Source organism: Cupressus sempervirens, chromosome 8 (assembly GCF_028749045.1).
Source record: "Cupressus sempervirens isolate cs-2001-9-10 chromosome 8, ASM2874904v1, whole genome shotgun sequence".
NCBI lineage: Eukaryota > Viridiplantae > Streptophyta > Pinopsida > Cupressales > Cupressaceae > Cupressus > Cupressus sempervirens.
The window spans coordinates 100,481,460-100,505,464 of NC_143125.1; positions in this window are offsets into that span (position 1 = coordinate 100,481,460).

Here is a 24,005-nt window from a genome sequence, read left to right on the forward strand (position 1 = left end):
GACCTTTGGGAAAAACTTTTCGGGGCATTTTTTCTGAGGCGATACCATGGTAGTCCAAAGTAGTAGCAAGATAACCATAAATAACTGGTTCAACACTGGTCAGAGCCATTATATCCTAACCTAAAAGCTCCCATAGTAATTGCAGTTTGACAAGTGGTGCCTACAGAAGGAAAGCTCAGATGAAGAGTCCTACACAAGAAAATAGAAAGTTTGCATGAAACCCTAGCAGAGCAAAAAAAACCCAATTAAATACATTTCAAAACATCTAAAATAATAGTTTTTTAAATAAACATTTACGAAACTATATTTTAATTAACAAATACAAAAATTTTAACATCTACTCATTAACAATGTAAATTTACAATTTTACACATATTAAAATGCAAAAAAAATAAAATTAACATACATATAAAATTGAAAATTGAAAAAAATAAAGTAAAATAGTACAAAACATATTAAAATACTTGGTCTATTGAAAACTAGCAGCAGGAGGGTGGTCAGTAGGGCTGAAAATTGGGCTCTTGTATGCATCCCTAATCAGGCTCCCATTTTTGAGGTCATGAAAATGACTTCAAAATTGCCAAAAAAAGGGGTTTAATAAAGTCTTCCAAATTGGGTGCCTGATTCTTAAGAAATCAAGTACCCAATATTTAAAACCAATCGGACACCCAATATTTGAGTGCCTCGAGCACTCGATCCGCTTTTGAATATTGGGTAACTGATTTTTGAATTTTGGCTCGGGTGCCCGAAGATTAATTTTAGAAACGGGTACCAGATTTAATTCTGCGGATCTAACTTTCATGGAATTGCTAACCAACTTCTTGTATTCACCTAGATGAAAGGAGATTCTATTGGTCTTTGATACATGTTTTTGAGACTTGGATATTTTGTGAATCTCCTTTGTTGCTGAGTGGAAACTAAAATTTAAATTTTGATGTTATGAGGCCTGTGCATATGAAGGTTATTTTCCATACTTGTATCTTCTTTGTATTTGATTACCTAGGCATTTTCCTATGTTCCTCTTACTCTTCTAATCATTCTTGCTAGGTATCCATGTTTGATTACTTATGGAAGGTCTATATTATTTGTCTCTATGTAGGATCACTAACTATGTATGCATATGGACTATTACCTCCTCTATAATTGTTACCCATATATGTATGTATGTATGTATGTATGTATGTATGTATATAGAACATCTTTCAATTGTTCATACGATCAATGATTCCTGGAAATGTTCAAACTAGTTAACCTGAGACTATCTTACATTCTCTTCATGTTTCTTTGTAGCTTGTCCTCCTTTATACTTTTGCTAGATGAAAGAGGTGCAACCCTTCAAAGGTTTTCATCCAATAAATTGTATTTTAACTATATGATTACTTAAATTTTGATATTAATTATTTGTAGAATTTATAATATATTTATATTGTAGGTTTTCAAATTAGTGATATATATTATAATAATGATGGTATTTGAAATATTACATAATTTATTTTATATTCCTTATTATTGATTTTTTTATAGTTATATATTTTCTAATTATTTGATTATATAATCTTATGTTTAATTCTTATTATTATTAAATTTAGTCTTGAAAATGAGGACACTACAATTCCATTGGTTGTCAAATTTTGTGGATTTAGTTACAATCAAATTCAAATTCATTTTCCTATTTTCAAATTTAGTTTGCATATTAACAAATGTCCAATCATCAACTTTCATTGTTTATCCATGATTAGTATCTCTCTTTAGCTTTATAGAAAGTAGCCCTCAAGAATATATGTCATTATGTGCTCAAAATTAAAGAACAAAATGTCTTTGAAAATAATTCATCTTATGTTTTTTGTTATAATTGAGTTTGGCTTAAGAAGTAAATGCTTAGAAACAAGGGATTTGATAAATAAATCAGCTAATTTTGACATAAATTTGAAGGTGGTGGTCAGTAGAGAATTGGGTGTCAATGGTGAAGGAATTAAGGATGATACCAAGGTTATTTTGGTATCTATTGTTGTATTCATGGTATGGAATCTTGTTCTTGTTAATTAACCATGTAATGTGGATGAATCAGGCATTTCAAGTAGCATGACGAGTAGTGTGTGAGAAGGACTCGGCTACACTATGTATTCCAACTAGTTACAAGTTTCTAGATAGCCCTCTAACATTCTTAGTGTTAAGAGTATAACCTAGATAAACCTACAGGCCTAATTGTATAGACCGTACCTAATCTTTTATACATATATCCCTAATGATTGGCATTCAATTTAAATATATATTGTTCCTAGAGATGCCGACAATTTCTAGACAATACCTTATTTGGTTCTTTGTTAATCTAGTTAGTCATAACTAAATTGTTTGCTAAAGATCCTTAGCTTAGGAATAACAATTAGTTTGTTAGTGCCAAGAGTTATGTCCCTTGAGGGACATACCCTCTAGAAAGGGTGTATATCTAGGTTGTGAATGCATTTTAGAAGATACAAAAACACAATAGTCTGCTCTTCTAAGGATTCTACTTCTTGTCAAATATAAATCTAGAGATGTTGTTATGCACTCAATATCGAGTATAGAGGTTTGGACTTGCATTAACATAAGTGATAACTTATTCAAATAGTCTAAATATTCATCTTATCTAGAAGACCATTCTCGACCAAGCAACTAAACTACAAGTCTGATTCAAAGCACAAAGAATTTACAGAACTTTACATGGTATCAGATCTTAGGCTCTACAAAATTTAGTTATCAGAACTCATATAAATTTAGGAGTTTTTTTTTCCTATCTTCAATGGCATATAGAATCAGACCTAGGGATAGGTTTGATGGGAAAGAACACTTTGAAGCCTAGAAATTTAGAATCTTGATGATTCTTGAAGAGAACAATGTTAAACAATTTGTTGATGGAGCATCTAAACAAGCCCCAGTTGAACCTCACAAATCCATATGGACCAATAGAAATAGAAAAGCTATTCAAATCATCTTGGATGGAGTTAAAAATGATATCATACCTATGCTTACGAAACATCAAACTTCCTACGATATGATGAATGCATTACAGAATGCATATGAAGTAAACAATGCAACTAGGGTTCTTGCACTAAAAAGGCTACTGAATCACATCTAGATAAAGAAAGGAGAATCAATAAACTCTTATTTCCTAAGAGCTTCCAACATTAGAGATGAATTATCAAGAATATGAACCATCATTCATGGCATCGAACTAATGCTCATGGCTATAGATGGATTGCCAGATTCATGAGAAACATTTGCACAAGGAATAAGTGCTAGAGATCAGCTTCTAGACTTCCATAGACTCAAGAATGATTATCTTCAAGAAGAATCTAGAAAGCTAAAGAAAGGAGGGAAACAAAAAGTAGAAGATGAAGAACTTCATGTTGTTAATGCAAACTCCTATAAGGACAAGGAGAAGCATTTCAAGAAGAAAAGGGGAAATCAAAAGAATGGAAATCCTAAGAAAGATCTATGTAAAATTTGGACACAATAGATCTAATTGTTTTGAAAATTCCAAATGACAAGAAAATTCTACAAATGTCATGAGAGAAGAAGATACTTATGATCCTGAGAACTGTGTTTTCTATTCCTCTCTATCAAATGAAATATCAAATAAGTCATGGGTAATTGATAGTGGATCTTCTAGATATATAATAGGATACAAAGAAACTCTAGATTCTTTATCAAAGAAAATTAATGGTGAAGTTACCATTGGTGATAACTCTACACACTAAGTTGAATGAATCAGAAGTTGCACTTTGAAACTAAAATCAGGAAATACTCTTCTTCTTAAAGGTGTACTCTATGTACCAAGGATTAAAAGAAACTTAGTCTCAATTACAACACTTGAAGATGATGGACACAATGTTGCATTCATGGATAGCAAAGTATTAACTTGGGCTAAGAACTCTTCCATCAAGAAAGTAAAGTTAATCAGTCAAAGAAAGGGATATCTGTATGAATTGAATATAGAATCTAGTCGATCCATTCAAGCCCTAGTTCACAAAGTTAAAGATTCAAATAAAATATGGCATATAATATTAAGGCATCTAAATTTTAAAACTTTATCAACTATGCAAAAGATGGCTACTGGATTACCCAAATTAAATAAAGATCACCCTAATATTTGCAAGGGGTCTACTTTGGGTAAAAGCACTAGAAGTCATTTTCATGATAGTGCTAGGAAAAGAAATAATGTACTAGAATTAATTCATTCAAATTTATGTGGACCTATATCCGCTTCTTCTCTTGGAGGATTCTGGTATTATATCTTCTTCATAGATGACTTCTCTAGGAAAACATGGATTTATTTCTTAAAATGCAAGGAATTAGAAGAAATCCTACAAAGATTTAAAGATTTCAAAGCATTACTTAAAAATATTTCAAGACATAAAATTAAAACCCTTAGAATAGATAATAGAGGAGAATATACCCCAGACTTGTTTAAGAGGTTTTGTAAAGAATCGGGGATCAAGAGGGACTACAATGTTCCTTATAACCCAGAACAAAATGGGGTAGCGAAAAGAAAGAATAGGACAATTATAGAAGCTTCTAGGGTTATGATTTTTGACCAAAATCTAGAATACTATCTTTGGGTAGAAGCCTCTTGTACTACTGTATATATTCAAAATAGAATCCTTCACTCCCATCTTAAAGATAAAACTCCTAAAGAAGTATTTACTAAAGTAAAACCCAATATAAGCCATCTCATAATTTTTGGATGTCCTATATATATTCATGTTACAAAAGAAAAGAGAACCAAGTTAGAACCCTCAGGGAGGAAAGGTATCTTTGTAGGGTATAGTGAAACTTCTAAAGCATATAAAATTTTCATGCCTGGATAGAAAAATATTGAACTTAGCAAAGATGTAATCTTTGAGGAAGATCTTACATTCAAAAGAGCCATAAGTTCTGATGAACCTTCGCCTTTATCGAGTTCTGAAAGAAATAGTGAATCTAGATCCCAGAGGGAGAACTTAGAAGAGATTGAAGATGAAATTCAGAATATGAAACTTGAAGAAAATTCAAAGAAAAGACCACTTTGGGCCATAAAAATAGTTGAAGTAGCTAAAGACTTTGCTGCACCTTCAAGATCAGTCAAAGAAAGTAAAAGACCTAAAAGATTCTCTAGTTATATAGCAAATGTGATTGATTTATCCAAAATAGAGCCAACCAATCCTTTTGATGGTATTAAACATTCAGCCTAGAAAGAAGCTATGAAATAAGAGTACCAATCAATTATAAAAAATGATGTTTGGGGAATTGTTTCAAGACCTAAAGGAAAATCTGTTGCTTCTTCCAAGTGGATATTTAAAATAAAGCATGCTGCTAATGGTAGTATTGAGAAATATAAAACCATAGTTGTAGCCAAGGAATTTTCTTAGAAAGAAGGGATTAATTATGAAGAAACCTTTGTTCATGTTGCCAGATATACCTTAGTACGAGCAGTCTTAGCAATTGCTACATCAAAGGGATGGAAGGTACATCAGATGGATGTAAAAACAACATTTCTAAATGGAAAGATTTTAGAAGTCTATCTGGAGCATCTGGAAGGATTTGAAACCCATGATCCTAATGCATTTGTTTGCAAGCTCAAGAAATCTCTCTATGGGCTTAAATAGGCTCCTAGGGCATGGTATGAAAGGATTAATAAATATCTCATAGGCTTAGGATTCTCCAAGAATGAAGCCGATTCAAACTTATATTATAAAAGAGATAAAAATGATATGGTAGTTTTGATATTGTATGTTGATGATTTATTAATCACAAGTGATGATCATCTTATAGATCAGTGCAAGAAAGATCTAACTAGAGAACTCGAGATGAAAGACTTGGGGCTTCTCCATTACTTACTAGGATTGGAAGTACAATAGAATTCTGATAGTATCATACTCAATCAAGAAAAGTGCACATCAGATATCTTGAAGAGATTTGGAATGTGGAATTGCAAGTCTATGTCTTCTACAATGGCTCAGATCAATTTACATAAACTTAAAGAAGCAATTGCTGAATCACCTCCAATAGATTCTACCCTCTACAGATAGATGATTGGGTCCCTTGTGTACCTAGTAAATACAAGACCTGATATTTTCTATCCTGTTAATGCCTTAAGTCAATTTATGTGTGAACTAAAGGAGATTCACCTAGTTGTTATTAAATAGATTATGAGATACTTACAAAGAACTCTTAATTATGGACTCAAATATGAGAAAGTTTCTTTAGATTTGTATGGATTCACTGATTCAAATTGGGGTGGAAGTGTTAAAGATAGGAAAAGCAATTCAAGATTTGTTTGAATTTAGGATCAGCTATGATTTCATGGATATGTAGAAAGCAGTCTTTGGTAGCTCAGAGCTCCATAAAAGCCGAATACATTGCAGTAGCAATGGCCTTTAGAGAAGTAGTATGGCTGAGGAAGTCACTTGTGGAATTATTTTGGGAAGCCATGAATCTTACAATTATTCATTGTGATAATTAGAGTTCCATCAAGATCTCAATGAATCCTGTTTTCTATGACAAGTCCAAGCATATTGAAATTCCTTACCATTATGTAAGAGATATGGTAGATAGAAATTCTGTAAAATTGGAATACATTTGCATTGTAGATTAGACAACAAACATACTCACCAAACCTCTATCTAGAGTAAAGATAGAACATTTCAGGAGGAGATTCGGTATGGTTGAGTTGTAACCCATTTGTACTCTTTTGATTATTAATAAAATAATTTTATTTTTTGTCAAGCTATTGACTATTATGGGTTCCACCATGTGTAATCATTATTTAAAGAGGTGACGATCTCTGAAATAATGAATACTTGTGTAAAAGGCATTATGAGAGATGGTGATCTCTTAGATAATGTACTAAATAGTAGATTTTACTGTAAGATCCAAATGAGTTTTAGATCATATTGTTATGTTGTCATTGCTATGTTCATGGGTCACAAATTGGATAAAGGAAGAATCTTAGAATTCTCTGGGTTTATCCTATATTCTAGTAGATCTTAAACTCAAGATCTCATTGTGATATAGAAATACTAGTTTTTATGATTCACAACATGTGTCTTATCACTAGTAATAGTGATTTGTCATATCAAAAGTTTAGTAATATGACTTTGTACCATGTGTTCTATGATACCACATACTAAGAAGAGATAGATAGATATAGAGTATTAATTCTTGCTTAAACATCTGTATTGGTGTTGCTAGATTTGATATCTCTCTATAGGATTATCAGGTTAAGAGGGAGTGTTAAGAATATAACCTAGATAAACCTACAGGTCTGATCGTACAAACCATACTTGCTCTTTTATACATATATTCCGAATGATTGGGATTCAATTTAAATAAATATTGTTCCTAGAGGTGTTGGCAATTTCTAGACAATACCTTATTTGGTTCTTGGTTAATTTAGTTAGTCATGAGTAAACTATTTGCTAAAGATTGCCGACTTAGGAATAATAGTTAGTTTGTTAATGCCAAGGGTTATGTCCCTTGAGGGACATACCCTCTAGAAAGGGTATATATCCGCATTGTGAATACAGTTTAGAAGACACACAAAAACACAATAGTCTCCTCTTCTAAGTATTCTACTTCCTGTGAAATATAAATTTAGAGATATTGTAATTCATTCAATATCAAGTATAGAGGTTTGGACCTACATTAACATAAGTGATAACTTAGACTAAATAGTCTAAATATTCATCTTATCTAGAAGACCATTCTCAACCAGGCAATTCAACTACAAGTTTGATTCAAAGCATAAAGAATTTGTAGAACTTTACACTTAGGACCTTCCAAATCAAATATCCTCTTTAAGGTAATATAATCTTTTAATTTCAATCAAGTTTTAGAATTAGGATGAAATAAAATTGTATATTAATTTCTTAAATATATCAAGGTGGATACAAATGTTATTGCTCTAGTTTATCCAAAGGAATGGGCCTCTAGACCATTGAATTGGATAAAATTTTCAAAGCTCAATGGAGTTGCTATCGCCAGTCATGTGGCACTTTTGATGACCAAGGAGCAGCTTGGTGGAAGATTTCATAACAAGAAGATACGGTAAATTTTAATTAATATCTCTAATGGCGTGTGAGATACCTATGGTATTTACACAAAGTTCAAGAAAATATTTTGGATAAAGAGAAATATCATCCAATCAAAATAAATAAAATTTGTGATTATGTGTAAATTGTTATGGCAGCAAACGTGGAAGAAAATTACCAAGCCTCAGGCCCAAGTGAGTTGCTAGAGAGAAGTATTCTATAACGAGAACATCTGTTTTCTGTTCTAGATGAAAGGATTTTAAAGAGAGAAAAAATAGAAGATGCATTTGGAAGAAGTTCCATTGGATGTCAGATTTGTGGATTTAGTCACAGTAAAATTCAAATTCATTCGCCCATTTGCAAATTTAGTGTCCTTGATAAACAAATGTCCAACCATCAAGTTTCACTATTTACTCTGTCATTGAGCCAATGAAACATACAAATAATATAGGTTAGGCTTATTATTGAGCAAACATTTTATTTAAAACAATGAAAAGTCTCGTGTTCATTTTTTATGCATGCAATGTCATCTTTTATTAAATCTTATAAAATGGGGACAATTAACTTTAAAAATAAATTTCTTATGGGTTCTATCGTGTAAGTTTTTTTGGCATCAAATTTTCAGATCAAGAAAGTTAAGGATAACAAAAATGATGATAGATCATATAGTAAGGTTTATGTAAAAAGAGACTTACACAATTAAACCTAAATATTGTGAATGTTTTATATTTAATAAGTATGCAACTTCTTGTCATTTGTTTAGGAGTTATGAATATAATAGTTTTAAAGAAAATCAGATTCGATTTGAATTCTGGTGGCTACAGAAGTCATAGAGACAGGCATACGACAGGCATGGCTTATGACCGATGGCACCTGTGACGGTTTGTCATCGACCATACATCATGCCCGTCAATAGAGCTATTGGACATTTGCAATAGCTTAAAATTAGACATTTGTGGTGGCATTCTGTCTGACGTCTGCTCATGCAGGGTTGCCCATTTACGATAGTGAGCCATCGACACTTTTATCGGTTGCAACAGACTGCCGTCAAAAATTGGATAGCTTCCAGAACCTCATTGACACTTAACCATCGTAGGAGTCATCATAAACTATTTGACCAACGTCATTTGAGATGGAAACATGACAACCCTTTGTGACTCCTGACCATTGGCCATATAGTCTTCCTTTATGACAAGCTTGCGTTGGCAATATTATCTTGGTATGCATTTAGCTTGCGATGACCTGCCATCAATAAACTTTTTTTGGTATGCTTATACTTGGCGAGAACTCTCCAATTGTATCCATCACAAATTGTAATGCCAAAACTTTGACCTCTGGTTGTCCAAATTTAGACAGTTGGCCATCACAAAATGGGTCAAAATGTACTAGTCTTCAATTATAACAGAGAGGAAGAGATTGATTTGGTTGATCATATTGGGACTACTTTCATAACTTTCAGATCACTGAATTCTTCTATTTTGGATACCTTATCTTGAAGTATTGATCTTCACAATTGCTGGAGAAATTTAGATAGTGGGTATAGTTATTTTCCTATGAACCTTCAACAAGGTTAGAACTAGTGTTACAGAGGGGCAGGGTTGTTGTCAGGAGCAGTTTTGAGTGTGGGAGAAAAAGGACCTTAATTTGGGGGGACAATGAGGGTTGTGGCCGGGCGTAGGGGATTTGCATTCTATATATATATATGATTGAAAATGTTAATTATGAAATGATTAACATACCCAATATAGTTGAATATAGAAAATTGAAATGTGATTCACGAACCATAAGTTCAAACTTGAAACTTGAAACTTCATAACCATTACCAATGACCATTGCACTTAGTAAAATGCTAGAAATTTTAAACATAATGATATTAATAATAATGATAAGTGAAAAATATAAACCACACATAGTAGCATGTAAGTCAACCTTTGACTATCAATTGATCAAATGACAAAGATGAAAGATTCAAAATTCATTGTTCAAATATGAATATAAAAAATGAAATATACCTCATGGGATGCACACCAAATTAGGGTTCCCTTAATAAAATAAACAATAAAAAAAAATTGCAACAAATTTTTATATTTTTTGACTTTTAAACCAATATGTCATGTGCACCATGAGCGCACCCTAGCCATAGCTCGAGCGCACTCCAACATGTAACTCGACACACTTGTCCTCGCATCTCACCCAAGCACTCTGACCAGTGCAGTCATTGTGCAGTTGCACTTTTTTTTTGTGGTGGGGATATTTGAGTGTGCAATGTACCTACACTAGGGGTGTCTATGCACCTGGTGTGCTAAGTTTTTTACCTAGGAACATGCACTCAGTTAACACTGGTCACAAGGTTACTTCCTTTAAAAAAAAAACTTGTATATTAGTATACAATATTGTGGGTGTCATCTCCACCAGGGTTTTCCTAGTCAAGAAATAATTGTGTTATAGTGTATGGTTTATCTCTTGAATGAGCATGTGGATCCCAAGGAAACATACTTTGGAACATATGATGAGGATAAGGCCAGGATTGAAATTGAAATCAAGTTACCTCAGGCAATAAACAGAGGAAAAAAAGAAGAGAGAAAATGATGAAGAATGTCAAGTCATAAAATTCCCCTCTAATTCTTACAAAAGGTAAACAAGATGACATAGAAGAAGACGGAGGAGAAGGAGAGGAAGAAGAGGAAGAATAACCTAAATAGGTTGAGCCTCCAAAGAAGAAAGGAAAAGTGATAATCACTAAACCTAAATTTTTTTCCCACAATGTATTTACAAGAAGAGCAACCAAGTTAAAGAAGAAACTTAAGTTGGGTGATGATGAAGAAGATGATCAAATAATATTTGTAAAGACTACCCCTACCTTTGAGAAAAAATTGTAAGGATTGCCAGAAGGAGTAGGCATGCCAGCTTTCAAATCACTCAAGTGTGACACTAGGAGTGAAGGAGAGAAGAAACAAATAGAAGATTCCCTAGTGGAAAAGATGGAAAAATGAAAGTACTCCTTAGATGAACTAGCCAAACAAGTTCCTAATAGTATTCTAAAGATAGTTTTACTATAGTGGGAGAATGCTTTAAATTTGGAAAAAGACATTGGAGAATAGAATTTGAGGAAACTCATGCCTAATCTATTAGAAAATTAAGTGAATGAATCATTGAAAAAGAATGAGAAAAAATTGACTCCAAGTTTCAATTTATTCCTGATCCTAGCAAATGACATTGAGTTAGTTGTGCAGTCTAATACTATTTCATGGAAAAACATCTATGGGTTGCACAAGCCTAGTGATAATGTTGTGTAAATTGATGATAAAGATGAGGAGCAAGACTATGTGCAAAAGGAAAATGAAGGCATTAATGATGATGAAGTTGATAAAATGGAAGTAGATGATGTTGATGGGGAAGGAGGATAGGAAGCCACTAGAGGAAGTCTTCCAAAAATACAAAGTATTGAAGAATCTAATCCAAAAAAGATTGCAATAGAAGTTATGACTTCCTTTCCTCAATCTAGCTTAGAGAAGGTTTCTACCAAGCTAGATGTAGTTACAACTGGATCACCTAGCACCCAACCAATATCTAGAGTTACTCTACCAAGTGTTTCAATGACTGAAGTGTCTAACACTTCATCTACTGAGGAACAGGCTAAGATCGTCCTAGTATCAAGCTTAACTAAGAACCATCAAAGTATTCCTATTGTCAGTGTTATTTCTTTTGTACCTACATTTTTTTTTTGTTTCTATTATTTCTACAACTATTTCTATACCAAGTATATTCAAATCTAATGCAATGACAGTTGAGACTTAGTCTCAACCAAGCACTAAAGCTCTAAATAAAGGAAAATAAATTGTCCATTCTGCTATTTCATTAGAAAAGCGTAAAGAAGAGGAAATTGATTTAGGTGAGGACATTGTTATTCCAAATTGGAATAACTCTAACCTCACTTCTAATCAAATGGATACCCTAGGTCAACTTTGGAAGAAGATAACTAAGAAACAAAAGCTCAAAGTAGAAAGGAACAAGAAAAATTAGGTACTTGAGGATATAACGAGCATATTTTTTGATGCACCGAGTATTGAGGTTGATAAAAAAACCTATTTGAAATGAGTTAGTTGAAATTTTCCAAAAATATAATGCATAACTAAATGGACAAAAAAGGCTAATGTACAGAGCAAAGAGAAAATTTGAAAATAAAGTTATGGAGCAAGTAGCACAAAAGATTACAATTGACCAAGTAGATTTATCTACTATTTTTGCTACACTAGAATCATCTGTCACTAATGTTGTTTCATTATTTGTCAAATTGAGTGACACATCTATCTTTACAAAGGAAGTCAAAGATAAATTACCCAAGATAGATGAGGATTTAAAGGAAAGTGCACATCAACTGTTACTTGATCCAAGTTATAGTTCTGCACACTTTACCGAAATCAAATATATGACAAACCTTCACATAGAACTACTAAGGGAAGAAGCCAGAATTAGGGCCACACTTTTAGAATTTTAGGACATGATTCTTCGAAATATTGATGCACTACAAAAGCACATTGAACATTGCAAAGACATTCATCTAGGATAATAACTTCTCCATAGTTGAGCACATGATGAAATTTTTAGCAGAGGTACGGATAGCCTTGAATGCAAGTAAGGTGTAACAAGAGAATAGGGACAAGACTATGGTAACAATTTTGAAGGTACATTGTGATTTCTTGTCACATTTTGGCATTAACTTGTAAATATTTTACACCTTTTGCATTTATGTCAAAAAGGGGGAGAAGATATTGTTATTAAGGAGAAGAATATTATACTCTAGATATACGTATAGGAGAGACATATGTATGGGGGAGTAGTAATATCTACAGATAAGTAGCAAATGTGTTAACAAAATAAATTTTGGAGAAAAAAAAAATAGAGCAATTTACTGAGCTGTATCAACAATCAGTCAAAAATTGTGTTGAAGACATAGAATATTGATAGAGGAAATTTTTGACTTCCAATTTTGAGAATTCATATTTCTAGTTTGATAACTATTTTTGTCACCAATGCCAAATGGGGAGATTATTGGCATTAAGGTCAACTAGTCTATTAGTGAGTTAACACTTAGTCAGTTGGTTACATTGCTACCAAGTTCTACAATTGCCACTAATCTTATCATTCATCTAATAGTGTTAACCAAGTGTTTTAGTTGCTCTTGCACTAAACAATTAGATTATAGTTCATGTCGTGCTTCATAGTGTTTACCGAGTAGTTGAGATAGTTTATTATATATCCCAAGCATATCATAGTCTATCAAGTTATCTAGTAGAAGTGATGAAGATATTAGTTTTAGTCAATCTCATACTATTAACCAAGTTCTACTATATCTATCAATCTCACATTGCTAATGATGTGAATCTAGTGTTGACCGAGTCACGTAGTGTCAACCAAGTGATTTTGTATCTACTAAGTTTCATAGTGTTGACCGAGTCACATAGTGCTAACCAAGTTTGTGCCACTCAAAGTAATCAGTATGGACAAAGCTTCTAAGGTTAACTGAGTGCTAGAGTTTTCTAAGTGTTGATAGTGTTTTTCGAGTGTCAGAACATTGTTGAGTTGACTTTAGAAATTGAGTTACAACAACTGGGTTGATATTGTGAATTATGATTAATTGGGTATTGTAGCCAAGTCTAGTAAGTAGTCAATTGAATTGATATATATGTAATGTATTGTATCATATCCAAAAAAAAATTAGAAGAGTTTATCAAGAATTATAAGCAAAATCATGTGAGTTGAAGGCTACAAGAAGTATATGGTACAACAAAGACTTATCTATCACAATAAGGTGATAATTGGAATTTGAGGAATTTCAACCAAAAAATCAAAGTTGCAGATCAGATATCAACCACTAATTCATCCTAAGAGGTGCATCAGTCAAATCCTTTAACATGGTGAAGTTAACAATCTTTTGATAAATCTCCTAATAGAGTGCATACTTCATTGTATGTTTGTAACATCCTTTCATAAGGTGGACTAAAAGTTCTTATTTCTCCTAATAGGGAAGATAACTAGGAGCGATCAATTGTAAGCCTTAGTAGGCTAACTTTATACTGTATTAGTAAAACTTGTGAGTATCATCCCCACCCAAGTTTTACTTTTTATTTGGAAGGTTTCTAGGTCACCATATCTTGTGTCAAGGTGTTATGAATGTTTTATTGCTTTCATTCTTTCATGCATGCAACTATATCAGATTATGTGGTGATGGTTTAATTGGTGAATTAAGTTTAACATTTAATTGATTACTAATTCACCCCTCACCTCTCAGTAAGTTAGCCTACCTTATATTTCCAACAAATAGGAGATGGGCCTAGGCTTTCTAATTTGTTCATGGGAGCTAGTGAACCATATCATCTTTCATTTATCCAAAAAATATATATGAAATATTAATGCATATCCAAAATCTCTCCCTGGGGCAATTTTAAACTAAAAATGCAATTCTTATAAATAAATATATTATATAATGTTTCTATAGAATTAGTCAACGCTTCGTAGATCTTAATGATATGAATTTTCATAAAGATCCTTATTATTGAAAATTACTTATTGTATCAATTGCATGATGAAAATTAGATAATTTAAATAAGCAATATTTAGCAAGGAACCATTTTGTGATTGTTGGAAATGTAAATGGAATAACTAAGAGGGTGGGGGGGGGGGGGGGAGGGGGGTGAATTAGTTAGCACAAAAACATTTCTCATAGATCCTTTTAGATGTTTGATAAAATTAATTACTGTTGTAACTCAGGAACCATACTAAAAAATGTTGTAACTTGGTAAGTGTAGAGTATGTTTAACTTTAGCAGAACACAAGAGACACCAGATTTAATGTAGAAACCCAATATGGGAAAAACCGCCAAGTAACTAGCTATTGATTTTCACTCTTTTAAAGTGGGCCCTATTAGGAGCCAACTTGCTTAAAGGTTACAAAACACACTATTAGGTGTGACCTTGTTAGAGGATTTGATTACCTTGTTAGGAGTGACCTTGGAAGAGGTTTTAAAACAATTCATAACAACTGTCAACTTGTTAGAGGACTTACAACTGGCTATTAAACCAACCTTGTTAAGAGATTTTGGATCATTGTTGCAATGGTAAGAAAGTAACAATGAAATGACTTGAATGAGATGCAACTAAATTTCTGATCTATAGATCTCTATTCTACTTCATGCTAGATCCTTCTTGATCGAATATAAATTTTCTGCTCCTTAAAGATATTTGACCATCCTTCAAGTTTGTTCACACATTTCACCTCAAACAATCAATACACTTGTATACTCGCCCATACTTTTTAGAATCTCAACTTGACCTTTCATTTATACCATTCAAATTATCAAGTCGGCTCAATTACAACTTACAATGACCAATAAATATTACCACATTTGGCTAATATCAACACTTGAAATAATTAAACTTTATTTCTCAAATCAACAAAATCCTTCATTGGCTAACCCTTCTCGTAAAAGTTGATTCTGAAATAATTTCTTGTATTGACCAACAAATGCCTGGTTAACACTATGAACTTTAAAAATCCTTTGGCAACCAAGTGAACTCGGTGAACACTAACTCTAACCATCTTTTCCTTCGTTAACCATGAGATCTTGGTTAACACTGCTTTCTACTATAATCTCCTTTGACACCTATGTGAGCTTGGTAGACATTGTCTATTGGAATTATGATATATTTGTCATTAGTTACAACACTTATTCGATTTTGAATGCTTATCAAGCTCATCACTCAGTCTACAGTTGATACTGAGCATTCCTTTGAAAATTGAGCATATGGGTAGTTCAGCAGTATTTACCAAGTTCATAGTGGTTACCGAGCTTCATAGTGCTTACCAAGCTCTTGCTCATCGAGTCATTAGTTGAAATCAGTGCCTACCGATTGATCAAGGTAGATGAAGAAACTTAGTGTTTACCAAGTTATCAAGGTAAATGAAGAACTTAGTGTTTACCGAGTGATCAAGGTAAACAAAGAGCTTAGTGTTTATTGAGTGATCAAGGTAAATGAAGAACTTAGTTTTTACCGAGTAAACAAGGTAAATGAAGGAATTAGTGTTTACCAAGTGAAGAAGGTTATCAATGGATTCAATTTTTATCGAGTAACACAATATTCACCGAGTCACCAATGGTTATCGAGTTTCAAGCTACTTACAATGGTCAGTATGAACTATGCCTCTACTCTTACCGAATGCATGATGATGCAGTGTATTGTAGTGGATGTCGAGTATCAGAAGGTCATCGAGCTAGTTTGAGCAACCTGAGTTTTCTACCATCTGGCTGACTCAGTAATATTTTGTTCACTTGTGTTTTTCTGACCTTGTTAAGTAAATATTGGAATGGTATATATGTGATGTATTATATCATTTGTACAGATATAGAAATTGTATGAGATTTTTTTTTTGCAGTAATTTTCCAGAAGAGTGAAAGCGAATTAGCAGCAGAACAGAAGAATACAACAAGGTCAACATTGGTGTTGAAAAGTTATATCTATCACATCAGGTGATCTGAGCATAAAGGATCTTATTAGCAATCAGTTGTAACCAGATCCACTGCTTCATTCTAACAGGTGAATCAGTTTGTAAATCCTTTAACAGGGTAGACTTAGTAGTCTTTTGTAAATCTCCTAACAGAGTGCATACTTCATTGTATGTTTGTAAATCCTCTAACAAGGTGGATCTAGCAATCCTACTTGCTCCTAATAGGGAAGATCATCAGAAGTGATCAGTGTAAGCCTTAACAAGCCAACTTTATACTGTAGTATTGAAGTTTTGTGGGCATCATCCCCACCCTAGTTTTACTTTCTAATTGTAAGGTTTCTAGGTCACCAAATCAGTGTGTTCATGTGTTATAAATATTTTCATGCATACAATAGATTAGATGGATGAATGATGAATGTGTTATTATACAGAATTAATATAAAGTTTTAGGGTTATTGATTCACCCCTCCCCTCTCAGTAACTTTGTTAGTCTGAATTATTTCCAACAATTGGTATCAGAGCCTTGTGGTTCTCAGGATAAAGTTTGACAGCTTGAGCAAAGATCAAGGACAATGGAGATATTTAGACTCGACAAATCTATTGAAAATGAAAAATTAAATCTGGAAATGGCCATGGCTCAACTCAAAGAAGCAAAGGAGCATCTTTCTCAATCTCTAAAAAGAAGGAAGGAATTTGCAAAACAAATGAATGATCATCAATATATTGAAGAAAAGATTGAAGACCTTTTACCATCAAGCAGTTCAAATGAAGCCAATGAAGCAATCAAGGAACTCCTAGCAAAGAATGGTTCTCTATAGGAAGAAGTAAGAAATCTCAAAAGAGAACAAGAAATCCAATCCATTAGGCTATGTGAAGTTTTGGAATAGAGAAACAAGGCAAATGAAGAATTAGAGGTAAGAAATAATCAATCCCTTCGGCATGAAGATCTTCTAGGTCAACTATCTAATGCCAATAGAGAAATTATGAATCTAAGATCTAAGAATGAAAGTTTGAGAAATTATTTAATCACTGAAAGACAAATCAATGCAAGCTTATAATGTGATCTAAGATCTGAAAGACAAATCAATGAGAGTTTGGAAAATGACTTAAATGTTGAAAAGGAAGTCAATGAAAGGATGATAAAATCTCAAGCAAATATGGATCAATTGAATTAGCAAAATGAGCAGAATCTTCATAGACGAAAAGGTAAAGCTGGTCTTGGATACAAGGAAGAAGGTGAAATCTCTAAACAAGGTGCTTAAAGGAATCAAAGACCCACTTGCAATTAATGTGGCAAGATAGGACATACATCAAACAAATGTTGGAGCAATGGTAAAGAAAAATTCAATGGTAAATGCTACAACTGCAATCAGCATGGTCACAAAGCAAATAAATGCAAAGAGAAACCAAAATTTGAAGGCAAATGTCACAAATGCAAGAAACAAGGTCACAGGGCATCTGAGTGCAGATCAAAATCATTCAATCTAGTAGAACAAATTATCAATGCATTATTTGGTTGGGACTACAATACTTGGTGTAGATGTCATTATTGTGGAGAATACGGACATATTGGAATTAACTGTGCAAGGCATCACCTAAGGAAGAAAGATACTACTATAAGATGTTACACATGTACTCAACTTGGTCATATATCCAAGAATTGCATGAACATAAGAAGAATTGAAGATGAAAAGAAAGCTAGAACTAACAGCATTCGAAAATAGATGAGACAATAGTGGATTCCTAAATCTACCGAGCCAGAAAATTCAAATAATGGCAATGTCACTCAAGAAGTGGGTGACTTCACCATTTCTAATTAGACTCATCAAGGAAGATCAGGGACTACATCTTCAAGCAATATCCTAAGCAGTTCTAGAGTGAAGGAGTGCAAATGGAAATCAGTACATCAGATACAAGACATAGTTCATTATGATGCATCTACCAAGCAAGGTTAGTTTTAGACTTAACTGAGCTAGGTCAGGAATATGAAAAGTTTTGTTTGTTCACCGAGTTGTAAGGTTTATCGAGTAAGTCGTTGACTATCTAACAAACCCTAGGTCATCTCAGCTACCTTCGTACCTGAGCATAAATGGAAATTTTTTTATCAAAAAGGTAGGATTTGATCTCATTTTTCACTGCAAATTTAGACTATACAAAGCAAAGAGATCTCCAAGAGCACGAAAGTGAGTTCAAGTGATTTGAAGTAATTTTCCAATGAAGAATTTTTTTGTGAAATCATTCACTCACCAAGCAGCAATGGCATCCACAAGCACCAATAGCAGCAAGGCAAAGAGAGGCTCTAAAATGCTTGTGAAGGGAGTAGAATGGAAAGCACCTAGCTTCAAGCTCATTCCCGCCATAGCTGAATCGCTCGACCCGCACAAAGCCCAATCAAAAATTCTACCAAAGGTACTACTTATAAATGACATTCATACTCATTACAAATGCACTATTCAAGAAATAGGGACACTAGATATGGATAATGCCCTAGCCGAGTTATGTGTGGAGGGAACTCTCAAACCTGAGCACAAGCATCTGGAAACCAAAGGTTTGACCCATATCCCACACTTGCCAAGGAATTTTCAAATGAAATCGATAAGATACATTTTAAACCATCTACATAATGGTCAGTTGTGGTTAGAGAAACCCGTCCTAATAACGAAGAAGATGATTCATAAGATCACAGATTTACCTATGTTGAGCAAATCCAAAACCACTAAAAGCCTAAGTTGGGATGAACTTTAGAAGTTAACCCTAGCTGAATGGGATGGCAAAGGATTGAAACTTAACAATGTATCTGATGGAGAGCTAAGATTTGGAATTCATTTAATTTCATATAAGATGTATAGTTCCAGTAGATTGAATAGTGTGCCCTGTGAGGCTGTGGACTTAACCTATAAGATTGTGAAAAAGAATATGGAATTTGACCTAGTAGATGTGATGTTGAAACAACTAAATAAGAACATGGGCAGTATAAGGACCTCAAAAACCAACTCTTGTAAATTTGGTTCTTTATTAGTTTTTTTATTTTTCTACATACAAAATATTTTCCCTTCGAAAGGTACAGTTGTATGGAGAAAAGATATTCCAGTTTTGTATCAGATAAATGAGTTTATTGCAGAAATGGGTATAAATTTTCATAAGGTAATGGATAACTATTTTGAAGATTTCAAAGAGAGGATGAATAACAAATTTAGAATTCCTCACAAGCTTGTTGAAGATTATAAGGATGATGTATTCTTCATGGTTGACTGTGACAAGGTATACATTCAAGCAGTCAAACCCCAAGTTGGATGGGTGAAACCTCTTCCCTATGAGGTAAATATTGATGAAGCCAGAGATGTTATAGAAGCATTGGTAAATGAACTAGTAGACCCAAGGAAATTTTTTTTTGGAACCTATGATGAAGCCAAGGCTAGAATTGAGCTTGAAATCAAGCTACCACAGGCCATAAGCAAGGGCAAGAGGAAAATAGCCAAATTAAAAACTTCAACTGGTCCTCTTATGCTCACCGAGGGAAAAGGTGAAGATGAAGTAGGTGAAGAAGAAGAAGGAGGAGAAGAAGAAGGAGGAGAAGAAGAAGAAGAAGAAATATATATAGAAGAATAGCCAAAGAAGAAAGGTAAGGTAATCATTACCAAACTGAATAAAAAGCCTATTGCAGTATTCACCAGAAGAACTAGAAAAGGTAAGCAGGAACCTATACTAGTCAGGCCTACACCCAAATTTGAGCAAAGGCTCAAACAATTGTAAGAAGGAGCTAGCATCACAAATTTTAAGACATTGAAATTTGAAACTAGAACAGATGCCGAGAAAATGCAGATTGAGGAACTGGTACTCAATAAGATGGGTAAATGGAAATACTCCCCAGACTAGATTGCCCCTCAAATCTCAAAAGAACTACTGGAGAGATTGCAACCGAGATGGGAGTTAGCCACCCAAATGGTAAAAGATATTTATGAGCAATCCTTGAAATTTTTTTGACTAAGTCTCACTAGAGCAAAAGTAAAAATTGAAATGAAAAATCATGAAGGTAAAATGATGATCAGATTCCACACTTGTTTGATTTTTATTAACGACATTGAACATGTTGTAAATGATGCTACAAACATGTGGAAAAACATCTATCATCTACATAAGCCTAGTGAAGACCCCGTAGAAATCAAAGATGATGATAGTAGAAATGATGATGAGTTTGAGAGAACTCCATCCATCACAGTCTCACCAGTAGAACTGCATGCACTGATGGAAGATAAAGAGGATGAAGACAAGGAGGAAGAAGTTGAAGAGGAAGATAAGGAGGAAGATGATCCGGTGAAAATTGCAGTAGTAGTGATTGCATCCCTTCCTCACTCTCCACCTAAAACTATGACATCATCAATGTTGGAGTCAACTTCAGTAGATTTGATAACATCTACATCAAATTTAACATCTGCACCTGCCACATCTCAGCTCCAGGTATCATCAATGGAAGTGTCTACCACTTCATCTACCGAGCTACATCCCTCTTCTTTAGCTATTGAGCTAGCCTCCTCAGCTCCATCATCATCAGTTAGTATAGCAGTAAGTTCCACAATTTTGTCAATTCCAATTTGTTCTACAATTTTGTCAGCATTATCTACATCTACTTCAAGCCCAGTTAGTTCAGATACTGCATTACCGAGTGAATCACCATTTTTGGTGAGTACTCCAATTTTTGATTCGGTATATACTCCAATTGGCACTCAACCCTCAAGTATCCCATTTTTCATTGCTAGTCCTTCCATCTCTACTATTGTGTCTATTCCTAAGGTCAAACCAGTCATCACATAAGTCAAAAAAAAGAAACCATTAAGACTTATGATCACTAGAAAGGAAATTCCTAAAGATATTGACTTAGACACAGAGATACTAATCCCAAAGATTAACTATGAAAATGCTACCATTGAAGAAATGAAGTATGCTAGTCAACTAATTGAGATGAAGGCTATACAAAAGCAACTAAGGTCCGAAAGAGATAAGGAATATAGAATAATTGAGAATGCCTGGAATATAATTACTGAGGCTATAGGTGTTGATGTTGATACTTCTCAACACATTTTGATACAATTAGAAGAGACAATCAATAAATTCAATGAGGATACCTCCGATCAAGAAAAGTTGATGGAGAAGGCAGAAAAGAAGTTTGATAATAAGGTGCTTGATCACATTGCTCAACATATAGCAATAAAATAGGTTGAATTAACCATAGTTTTGGCCAACATTGAATTTTTTTTTAATAATGTAACATCTCCTTTTGCTAAGCTTTGTGATGTTACCGAGTATACAAAGGATATAAGAGAGAAATTGAATAAGATAGATGAGGATCTGAAGGCAAGCACACAAAACTTGAAGCTTGACCCCAGTTCAAGCTCATCTCATCACCTCAGGATCAATTTTTTGTCAGAAAAGCAGGCAAAATTGTTGAGAGAAGAGGAAAGGATCCGGTCTACATTATTAGATATTCAGAATATGATCTTTCTTATCATGGACACAATGCAGGAGCACATTGCACATTCAAAAACATTAATCCATGACAACAATTTCTCTGTTGTAGAACATGTAATTGAACTCTCTGTAGAAGTTCAAATAGCTATATCCACATGCAAAATCTTGCAAGAGAATTGGGATAAGACTCTACAACTCATTCTCTAGGTACATTATGAATTTATCTCACATTTTGGTGTCTCTATGTAAATACATTATTTTATTCTTTGGCATTATTGTCAAAAAGGGGGAGAAAGAGATACTCAGGAAGAAATATTGGTGAGATAAATGTACAAAAGGGACAAAGAGATACTGTAAATAAAAGTCATATACTCATGTAAATATCTTATGTATATTGTATGGGGGAGTTATATGTAAGGAAGCCATGTATATTCAGCATAATCAGTCATCAGTATGTCAGATATTGTATATAACTTTTGGCTCATAAGTGTTTTTGTCACTAATGCCAAAGGGGGAGATTGTTAGAATTATGATATATTTTTCATTAGTTACAACACTTATTCGATTCTGAATGCTTATTGAGCACATAACTCAGTCTACAGTTGATACCCAACATTCCTTTGAAAATAGAGCAAATGGGTAGTTCAGCAGTATTTACCAAGTTCATAGTGGTTACTGAGCTTTGTAGTGTTTGCCAAGCTCTTAGTGCTCATCAAGTCATCAGTTGAAATCAGTGTCTACCGAGTGATCAAGGTAAATGAAGAAACTTTGTGTTTACCGAGTGATCAAGGTAAACAAAGAACTTACTGTTTATCGAGTGATCAAGGTAAACGAAGAACTTAGTGTTTACCAAGTGATCAAGGTAAACGAAGAACTTAGTGTTTATCGAGTAAACAAGGTAAATGAAGGAATTAGTGTTTACCAAGTGAAGAACGTTATCAATGGATTCAATTTTTATCGAGTGACACAATATTCACTGAGTCACCAATGGTTACCGAGTTTCAAACTACTTACAATGGTCAGTATGAACTGTGCCTGTACTCTAACCAAATGCATGATGATGCAGTGTATTGTAGTGGATGCCGAGTATCAGAAGGTCATTGAACCAGTTTGAGGAACCCGAGTTTTCTACCATCTAGCTGACTCAGTAATGTTTCGTTCACTTGTGTTTGGTCGACCTTGTTAAGTAAATATTGGAATGGTATATATGTGATGTATTATATCATTTGTACAGATATAGAAATTGGAAGAGATTTTTTTTTTGCAATAATTTTTGAGAAGAGTGAAAGCGAATTAGCAGCAGAATAGAAGAATACAACAAGGTCATCATTGGTGCAGAAAAGTTATAACTATCACATCAAGTGATCTGAGCATAAAGGATCTTATCAGCAATCAGTTGTAACCAAATCTACTACTACATTCTAATAGGTGAATCAGTTTGTAAATCCTTTAACAAGGTAGACTTAGCAGTCTTTTGTAAATCTCTTAACAGAGTGCATACTTCATTGTATGTTTGTAAATCCACTAACAAGGTGGATCTAGCAATCCCACTTGCTCCTAACAAGGTAGATCATCAGAAGTGATCAGTGTAAGCCTTAACAGGCCAACTTTATACTGTAGTATTGAATTTTTGTGGGCATCATCCCCACCTCAGTTTTACTTTCTAATTGGAAGGTTTCTGGGTCACCAAATCAGTGTGTTCATGTGCTATAAATGTTTTCATGCATACAATAGATTAGATGGATGAATGGTGAATGTGTTATTATATAGAATTAATATAAAGTTTTAGGGTTACTGATTCACCCCTCCCCTCTCAGTAACCTTGTTAATCTAGATTATTTCCAACACTGTCTTCATAGAGTAATCTCCAAGAATGCTCTGTAGACAAGAGAAATTGTCTTACTAACAAAGTGAGAATGGTAAGCACAGACTGATAACTAATATGACATTTGTGCAACATCAAAAGCAACACACAGTTAGATAATT